The sequence below is a fragment of the Artibeus jamaicensis genome, unplaced genomic scaffold (assembly GCF_021234435.1).
Source record: "Artibeus jamaicensis isolate MK-2021 breed Jamaican fruit bat unplaced genomic scaffold, CSHL_Jam_final contig_2002, whole genome shotgun sequence".
Taxonomy (NCBI): domain Eukaryota; kingdom Metazoa; phylum Chordata; class Mammalia; order Chiroptera; family Phyllostomidae; genus Artibeus; species Artibeus jamaicensis.
The window spans coordinates 994,459-1,004,654 of record NW_026521408.1 but is presented as its reverse complement, the minus strand read 5'-3'; the positions used below and the strand labels follow the sequence as shown (position 1 = coordinate 1,004,654).

Sequence of the window (10,196 nt, the reverse complement as noted above, 5' to 3'; positions counted from 1 at the left end):
GCTGTCCACCAGGTATGCTGCCTCTGGGACGTCCTTGGAGGTTCAGACCAAGGTCAGTCACTGCCTGTGTTCTGTCTGGGGCCCTCTGGCATAGGCTAAAAAGCTATCTGCAGATGGCTGCTACTTGTGCTGGGCTTGCAGATGCCTATGAGAGGGCAAGCTGTGAACTAAGGCCAGCTGTTGTTAATGTGAAGTCTGGGGCCACTTACCAAGAGGTATGGGGTTTACTGAGGCCAAATGTTGCTTGTTTAAGAGGGTTTAGGAAAATCTGAAGCATGAGCCATGAAAAGCCATTCGTATAAAAAAGCCACTGGAAACAGCTTGGGTGTGCCAAGAAGTTTGTGGATGGAGCCTCAGGGAATCACCAGTGTGGTGTAAATAGTGGGAGCCAACTTGACTGAGTCTAAGATATGGCACTCACTTGCCAGCTCTGTGGGGATAGGGCTTAGAAAAAGAACAATGGCCTCTGCCAGTACTTCTATCCGGGAGAAAGGTGTCCCTGAACTTTCGCCCTGATGCTAGACACTTCAGTTCTTCCTCGTATGCCTATGGTGCCTTTCAAGCTGCTGGTCTGGTGCTGGAGCTCAGAGAAAGTAAACCCGTACATGGGCCCCTTAAGAGAAACTGCCTGGGAATCCAGCAGTTTCTCTTTCCCACAGCCTCAATTCCCACTGGATTTTACAGCCAGGAGTTATGGGGACGTATCTTCTGGGCACTGGAACCCTGGGCTGGTGGGTCTGGTGTGGGACTGCAACCCCTCACTTTTAAGATATCCCTCCAAATATTTATCTACCACAGATGGTTGTGGAACCAGCCTATATTGTGTCTCTGACACTCCTACCAGTCCTAATGTGATTGCTTTATTTTTATTTTATTTTTTAATATTTTATTTAATTATTTTTTAGAGAGAGGGGAAGGGAAGGGGAAAGAGTGGGAGAGAAACATCAGTGTGTGGTTGCCTCTCATGTGTCCCCTACTGGGGACCTGGCCTGCAACCCAGGCATGTGCCCTGACTGGGAATCAAACCAGTGACGCTTTGCTTCACAGGCCTGTGCTCAACCCACTGAGCTACACCAGCCAGGGCCATTTTTTTTTTATAGCTATAAGACTTCCATTCCACTCAATTTCTGGTAGTTCTGAATAATGGTTCTTCTGTAATTTTGATGTGTTTGTATGAAAAGGAGAGCTGTTTTTTTACAAATGCTGCCATCTTAGCTTCTGAAACAAGATAAACTATACATTGTGGGTTCAATCACTAGTCACCGTGCATTCAAAAGAAATTAATTGATGTTTCTCTCTCACATAGCTCTCTCTCTCTCTCTCTCTCTCTCTCTCTCTCTCTTATGTGCCTCTTTTAATTTATTTCTCTTTCCAATGATTGTTGGCATCTGAGCTTTCTGCCTTGGTGACCTTCTGTACCTGGTCTATTGACCAGTTTTGTTTGTGCATAAATGAAAAATAGAGCTTTGAATACAATTAACTGAACTAGAGCTTAATATCCATAACTGTGATTTATAGAGTCTACTGAAACACAATTTCACCTCTACAATTACCCTTATTTTTATCAAAGAGCCATATCAAGCAATATTAATTTACTGCATTAAGTCCAGTTTCAATTTGGTCTGATTATTTACATAAACACAAGAGAATAGCAATTGATCATATAAGTTCTCTTAAATGTCCTATGCTGGAATCTTATGAGGAATTTCCAGACTGAGTTTTAATTAGCCCCACAGGACGGAGAAGCCAAGCCACCAAGTCGCCATCAGGTTTTGCCTTCAATATCTATAACTTTGGGTGAGTCCCTCAGGTTCTCAAGTTCCCCAAATGTCTTGAGGTTCTTCCTTGCCATCTCCCAGGAAAGCAGCCTTCACTTCTTACTTCGCTTTCTGGAAAAACTGCCATAAGCCTTATGAATAAGCAAGGGGATTTTATTGGCTTCAAAGTTAATCTTTATTCCATAAAGCTTTTGTTGACATCTAGAGTCTAGGCATGTCTCTCTAGGATGTGACATTTCAGTCAAAGTCTTGGTTAATACAATCATAACTGGAAACTGACGTTATGCGTCCTGTTATGAAGAAATCAGATTCTCACTGTTACTTATGCAAAAACATATGTTTCCATAAAAATAATACTACTCATTAATTGAGCTTCCAAATTCCAGAGGGATTGGGTAAGGAGATAAATATAAATTCTTCAATATTGTTTATAAAAGTATAATTTGCCAAATTGATTTAGGAAAAAAATCAAGTTTCCTTATGTATGAAAAACAAAAAGATTAAAAATTAGGAATATTTTCAATAGAAAAGTTACAAAAAATTCAATTATCTTTAGATAATTTTGTCCATAATCAATTTTTGTTTATCCTGATTATTTGCCAATATTTCTATAAATCCTTTTTTTAAAAAATATATTTTGATTATGCCATTACAGTTGTCCCATTTCTCTGCCTTCATTTCCCTCCACCCTGCACACTCCCTCCCCCACCATCCCCCCCCTTTAGTTTATGTTCATGTGTCTCAAGTTCTTTAGATTCTGTATTTCCCATACTATTCTTGCCCTCCCCCTTATCTATTTTCTACCTACTGTCTATGCTACTTATTCTCTGTACCTTCTCCCCCCTTCTCCTCATCCCACTCCCCTGTTGCTAACCCTCCATGTGATCTCCATTCCTATGGATCTGCTCCTGATCTAGCTGTTCTCTTACTTTCCTTTTGCTTTAGGTGTGGTTGTTAATAACTGTGAGTTTGCTGTCCTTTCACTGTTCATCTTTTTTATCTTCTTTTTCTTAGGTAAGTCCCTTTAACATTTCATATAATAAGAGCTTGGTGATGATGAACTCCTTGAATTTGATCTTATCTGAAAAGCACTTTATCTGCCCTTCCATTCTAAGTGAACGCTTTGCTGGATAGAGCAATCTTGGATGTAGGTCTTTGGATTTCATGACTTGGAATACTTCTTTCCAGGCCCTTCTTGCCTGTAAGGTCTCTTTGGAGAAATCAGCTGACAGTCTGATGGGAACTGCTTTGTAGATGACAGTCCCCTTATCTCTTGCTGCTTCTAGGATTCTCTCCTTCATTTTAATCTTGGCTAATGTAATGATGATGTACCTTGGTGTGTTCCTTCTTGGGTTCAACTTCTTTGGGACTCTCTGAGCTTCCTGGATTTCCTGGAAGTCTATTTCCTTTGCCAGATTGGGGAAATTCTCCTTTATTATTTGTTCAAATAAGTTTCCCACTTGTGGCTGTTCCTCTTCCCCTTCTGGTATCCCTATGATTTGGATATTGGAGCGTTTAAAGGTGTTCTGGAGGTTCCTAAGCCTCTCCTCATTTTTTTGAATTCTTGTTTCTTCATTCTTTTCTGTTTGGTCATTTTTTTTCTTCCTTTTGGTCCACTCCCTTGATTTGAGTCCCAGTTTCCTTCCCATCACTATTGGTTTCCTGTGCATTTCCCTTCATTTCAATTAGTTTAGCCTTTATTCGTTCATCTAATTTGTGAATAAAATCAACAGTTCTGTGAGCATCCTGATCACCAGTTTTGAACTGTGCATCTGATAGGTTGGCTATCTCTTGGTCGCTCAGAAGTATTGGCTCTGTGGCTTCGAGCTGTTCTTCTTCTTGAGGCATAATGTTTTGGTCTGTTTGTGCCTGTTATGTATGAGGGGCACTAGAGCCTCAGGTGCCTCAGGTGTTCACCAGAGTGGGGATGCCCAGGTGGCTGGGTTGTGATGCTGTATGTGGGGATGGGGCCAGAGCGGGAGAAATGGCATTTGTTTTGCTCTCTGTCAGATTTCAGTTCCCTCTGCCACTCCCCACAAGCAAATTGGGCCCTTCTGGTACTGGTTCCCAGGTGTGTGGGCTTGTGCACCCTCCAGGGCCCTGTGGGTCTCTCCAATGAACTCTTATGTGAGCCTGGGAGCCTCTCCTGGCACCTCGACCCCAGCCACCTTGCGCTCTCACTGGGTCTGCCCGTTGCCACACCACGCCTGGGATCTGCCAACCTCTGCCTGCGCGCCTGGGTAGGTCTGGCTGCTTTTTGCTGTGCAACCCCTTTCCACCAGCCTCTGACTTTGCCCCTCTTACCGGTCTGGCTGAATGGTTTGTTGTGGTCGGACTTCCATACAGTTCAATTTTCTGTTCATTTTGGTTGCGTTTTTGTTAATAAATCTTTGTTATCTTTAAACTCGGTTGTACAAGGAGGCACAGTGTTTCCACCTATGCCTCCATCTTGGCTGGAAGTCCTATAAATCCTTTTATTCCATAGACTTCCAGTAATTTTTACCTACTTGAATAATATAATCTGAAAATTTATTCTCAGAAACATGTAATTTAGAATAAGTTAGAATTCTTTCCATAGATTGTTCTGAAGATGTAACATATTTGTAAATGCATCAAGGTAAAACAATGACTGTCCCATGACAAAAAACTTAATACAACATGGCTATAGATTTGATTATAATGCAATTGACAAAAGAATTTGCTTTCCTGTAACTACACTTCCAGATAACTAAAATTACAAATGAAAGTATATCAGAACATTGTAGACTCTTGGAGCTATTTATATATCTTTTTTGCTTTAATAAAAGCATTTGCTTTAATAAAAATCTGTGTATACAAATAGAACAATAGTCACTACTTATTTATTTGACAAACCTTCCTGTGTATTATAAGCATATCAAGTAGCCTAATTGCTTCAGAATTTCTTCTTCATGAGGAGAAACAAACAAACAAAAAATACCTGCAGCATTCTAGGGAAATATTGGAATTACCCAAAGCCAAATTTCGGTTGAGAAAAAAGTCTCTTAAGATTTAATCTGGGGACTTCCGCCAACATGGAGGTGTAGGTGGAAGCACTGTGCCTTCTCACACAACCAATTTTAAAAACAACAAAGTTTTATCAACAAAAAGGCATCCAAACCACAGAAAATTGAACTATGTGGAGGTCTGACAACAACAAACCCTTCAGCCAAACAGGTAAGAGGGGCAGAGCCAGCAAAAGAGTGGGGTTGAGCAGGAAAGATCGACTTAACCGACCCAGGCACGCGACCTAGTCTCGCCAGCAGCCATGGGCGGATCCCAGGTGTGGAGAAGCAGGTGGACCCACTGAGGGCTAATTGCATCACACATTCTCGAGCAGATAAACCGGTGAAGGAGAGAGTAGTGAGATAGACCATGCAGGCCCCAGTGGCGGGAAGCAGCAGAGGGGCCACTATTGTCCCTCTCTGGCCCCGCCCCCACATACAACTTCACAAACCAGCCACCTGGGTAGCCCTGCCCTGGTGAACACCTAAGGCTCCGCTCCTCATATGTAACAGGCATGAACAGATCAAAACATGGCTCAGGAGCAACTCAGACCCCAGAGCCGATAAATCTAAGCAATGAAGAAACAGCCAAACTTTCAGATACACAGTTCAAAACACTGGTGATCAGGATCCTCACAGAACTGGTTGATTTTAGTCACAAATTAGAGGAATATATGAAGGTTAAACTAATTGAAATGAATGAAAATGCACAGGAAACCAATAGTAATGGAAAGGAAACTGGGACTCAAACCGAAGGAGTGGACCAGAAAGAGGAAAAAAATGACCAAACAGAAAAGGATGAAGAAACAAGAATTCGAAAAAATGAGGAGAGGCTTAGGAACCTCCAGGACATCTTTAAATGTTCCAACATCAGAATTATAGGGGTCCCAGAAGGGGAAGAGGAACAGCCACAAGTGGGAAACTTATTTGAACTAATAATAAAGGAGAATTTCCCCAATCTGGCAAAGGAAATAGACTTCCAGGAAATCCAGGAAGCTCAGAGAGTCCCAAAGAAGTTGGACCCAAGAAGGAACACACCAAGGCACATCATCATTACATTAGCCAAGATTCAAATGAAGGAGAGAATCCCAGAAGCAGCAAGAGATAAGGGGACAGTCACCTACAAAGGAGTTCCCATCAGACTGTCAGCTGATTTCTCCAAAGAGACCTTACAGGCAAGAAGGGCCTGGAAAGAAGTATTCCAAGTCATGAAATCCAAAGATCTACATCCAAGACTGCTCTATCCAGCAAACTTTCACTTAGAATGGAAGGGCAGATAAAGTGCTTTTCAGATAAGGTCAAATTCAAGGAGTTCATCATCACCAAGCCCTTATTATATGAAATGTTAAAGGGACTTACTTAAGAAAAAGAAGATAAAAAAGATGAACAGTGAAAGGACAGCAAACTCACAGTTATTAACAACCACAGCTAAAACAAAAGGAAAGTAAGAGAACAGCTAGGTCAGGAGCAGAACCATAGGAATGGAGATAACTTGGAGGGTTAGCAACAGGGAAGTGGGAGGAGGAGAAGGGGGGAAAAGATGCAGAGAATCGGTAGCATAGACAGTAGGTAGAAAATAGACAGGGGGAGGGCAAGAATAGTATGGGAAATACAGAATCTAAAGAACTTGAGACACATGGACATAAACTAAAGGGGGGATGGTGGGGGAGGGAGTGTGCAGGGTGGAGGGAAATGCAGGCAGAGAAATGGGACAACTGTAATGGTATAATCAAAATATATTTAAGAAAAAGTTTTAATCTGTGGAAGGCTGTCAAACATATCTGACCAAAGATTATATGTCATTATGAAACAATATTAAATTGTTTATTTCCACAAAGTGACAATAATTGTATTAAACATAAATACAGGTCAGCAAACTTTAATTCTTATGATAAAGAATATGGGTTTTGAAGTAATAAAGTACCTGATTAACACAATATAACACATAGTTACTTAAATTATTGATTTATTTATTTTTAGAGAGAGGAGAAGGGAGTGAGAATGAGAGGGAGAGACCATCAATATGTGGTTGCCTCTCTTGCACCCTCACTGGGAACCTGGCCCACAATCCAGTGAGGGTACATGCTGGCATGTACCTGGGTATCAAACCAGCAGCACTTTAGTTTGGAGGACAGCACTCAATCCACTGAGCCACACCAGCCAGGGCCACATAACCATTTAAAAAATATACATAGAGTCTTGACTTCTGGTCAAGATGGACATGTCGGTAAACATGCTTTGCCTCCTTGTGCAACCACAGAAAGAATTACAAGTAGACCTCAAAACAAATAACACTGAGAACTGTAAAAAGATCGAGTTGTATGGAACTCAGACAACCAAGAATTTAAAGAAGCAACACCCATCCAGATGAGTGTCTTTTCTGCAATAGGCCACACTACTAAGATAGGGAGCCAAAGCAACTCTATCTAATATACAGAAACAAACACAGGGAGGCTGCTATATTGAGGAGACAAAGAAATATGGCCCAAATGAAAGAATAGAACAAAACTTTAGAAAAAGAACTAAACAAAATGGAGATAACTAACCTATCAGATGTAGAGATCGAAACACTGGTGATCAGGATGGGTGAAGGGCTCATTGTGTACAGCAACAAAATAAAAAAGACCCAGGAAGTAAGGAAGTTTACACTAAGTGAAATAAAGAAAAATCTACCCTGGCTGGTGTAGCTCAGTGGATTGAGCGCCAACAGAAGGGTTCGCCCCAGCAGGGATGGAAAGGAACTATTAATGTTTCTTCCCTCTCCTTCCCTTCCCTTAAATAAATAAAATAAGAAAAAAGAAAAATCTAGAAGGAACCATCAGGAAGGGATGAAGCAGGATTCAGATCAACAATTTGGAATATAAGAAAGAAATAATCATTCAACCAGAACAAGAAGAAAAAAGAATTAAAAAATACAAGGATAGTATAAGGGGTCTCTGGGGCATCTCCAAATGTAGCAACATCTGAATTATAGGGATGCCAGAAGGAGAAGAGGAAGAACGAGAAATTGAAAATTTATTTGAAAAAATGATGAAAGAAAACTTCCCTAACTTGGTGAAGGAAACAGACATACAAGTCCAGGAAGCGCAGAGAATCCCAAATAAGTTTGACCCAAAGAGGACCACACCAAGACACATCATAATTAAAATGCCAAAAGTTAAAGAGAGGATCTTTTAATTAATTAATTTATTTATTTATACTTTTTTTTTTTGCCCATTATCACATCACTGATTCAAGTGAAACAACACGACATGCTGCCACTTCACCCAAAAGTGGTGTTTTCACTTTGCCCTTTCTTGACGGCTCAGTGGGTCATTAGCGAAAGGCCCAACGAATGCTTTTTGAAGGGGTAAAGAGAGAATCTTAAAAGGAGCAAGAGAAATGCAGAGAGTTACCTACAAAAGAGTTGCCATTAAACTGTCATTGATTTCTCAAAACAAACTTTGTAGGCTAGAAGGGATTGACAAGAAGTATACAACAGTAATGAAAGGCAAGGACCTACATCCAAGATTACTCTATCCAGCAAAGCTATTATTTAGAATGGAAGGGCAGATTAAGTGCTTCCCAGACAAGGCAAAGCTAAAGGAGTTCATCATCACCAAGTGCTCATTACATGAAATGTTAAAGGACTTATCTCAGAAAAAGAAGATCAAAACTGTAAACATTGAAATGACAACAAATTCACAACTATCAACAACTCAATCTGAAAAAATGAACTAAGCAAACAACCAGAACAGGAACAGAATCAAAGATATGGAGATCATTTGGAGGGTTATCAGCTGGGATAGGGAAGGGGGAGAATGAGAGAAAAGGTTCAGGGATGAAGAAGTATAATTGGTAAGTACAAAACAGACAGGGGGATATTAAGAATACTATAGAAAAGGGAGTAGCCAAAGAGCTTATATTCACATTCTATGGACATTAACTAAGGGGAGGGACTGGTGGAGGGAATGGGGGGAGAAAGGGGACAAGGTGGGGGTGGGAATCAGGAGAACTGTAATACCATAATCAATAAAATATATTAAAAATAAAAATATAGAATCTTTGCTTTCTAGGCAGATATAGTAAAACTTTTCCCCCTTTAACAGACTGAAGACCCAAACAAATTCTGTATTAGATTACTTTCTTGTATTTAGGATAAAAGGGCAGCAGCCACTGGAAAACAGGTCTGTGTGGAGGGTTTGGGGTAGGGATCTGGGGTAGGGGGGCTGCAGTGGATGCTACTTAGTGTCCAGTCAGGTCTTTGCAACGTTCACATTAGCTGCTGGGGCTCTGGTGGTACAAACGACCGCCTTCAGGCCGAGCCAGCTGTCAGTATTGGATGGTGGGATGCCTGTGAAGAGGGAAGTGTTTCAGGTGCTGCAGCAGCTGCACATGGCCATTTTCTCCCAGAGTGCCTCACCTTGCAGGAAGTTCCTGGTGCCTGGCAACAATTTTGGACAAATAGCCATCTTCAGCTTGTGTGCTGCTTTGAGCTCCGAGGCCAAAGAAGAACGTAAAAAACCCACAGTGACCTTCCAAGCCCATGACGGGCCCGTCTACAGAATGGTCTCCACCGATCGACATCTGTTCAGTGCTGGAGATAGGGAGGTGAAGGCCTGGCTTTGGGTGGAGAGCCTCAAGAAGGACCAGCCAGGAAGTGTCTGAGATCAATGCTTTGCTTTTCATCCCCAAGGAGAATTCCCTCATTTTGGCAGGAGGCAGACTGCCAGTTGCTTACAATGGACCTAGAAATGGGGACCTTCACGCAGGCACTCCAGGGCCACACACACTACATCCACTGCCTGGCACTTTGGAGTGAAACTCCGAGGTGCTAATAGGCAGTGAAAATGGGGCTGTGGGGCTTTGGGACCTCCACGTGGCCAAGGAGGTCAAGACAGTCGAGGTCTACAAGCACAAGGAGGTGTGCACAAGCAGAGGTCTCTGCTCAAGGCCCCACAACCGGTGCTGATGATCGCATGTTTGGCAACTGACTCAGACTGGATGGTCTGTGGAGGGAGCCCAGCACTCACCCTCTGGCACCTCTGATCCTCCACACCCACCACCATCTTCCCCATGTGGGCACCACAAAAGCATGTCACCTTCCACCAAGACCTGATTCTGTCAGCTGGCCAGGGCCCCTGTGTCAATCAGTGGCAGCTGAGTGGGCAGCTTAAGGCTCAGGTGCCTGGCTCCTCCCTAGGACTGCTCAGCTTCAGCCTCAATGAACAACCAGCAGCACCAGAGTGCAGGATGCTGACAGCTGCAGGTAGTAGCTGCCAGGTAGATGTATTCACCAATTTGGGCTACTGTGCCTCCTCCTCTTTTAGACCTGCAGCAACTCCCTCTCCCTGCATTCCACGGGTCTGGACTAGTTTTTCTCTTTACAAATAAAATTTCAGGCTTTTTCAAAAAA

The 10,196-nt window shown here is 42.3% G+C and overlaps 1 non-coding gene and 1 pseudogene across 1 annotated transcript; one reads left to right on the top strand and one right to left on the bottom strand.

The window, feature by feature from the left end:
• Positions 1–8,015: 8,015 nt before the first annotated feature.
• LOC119058019 (small nucleolar RNA SNORA21) lies at positions 8,016–8,151 on the bottom strand. The gene has a single exon (XR_005084177.2). It is a non-coding gene; the product is annotated as a small nucleolar RNA SNORA21 (small nucleolar RNA).
• Positions 8,152–9,148: 997 nt separating this feature from the next.
• LOC119058005 (THO complex subunit 6 homolog) lies at positions 9,149–10,174 on the top strand (annotated as a pseudogene).
• The last annotated feature ends 22 nt before the right edge of the window (positions 10,175–10,196 follow it).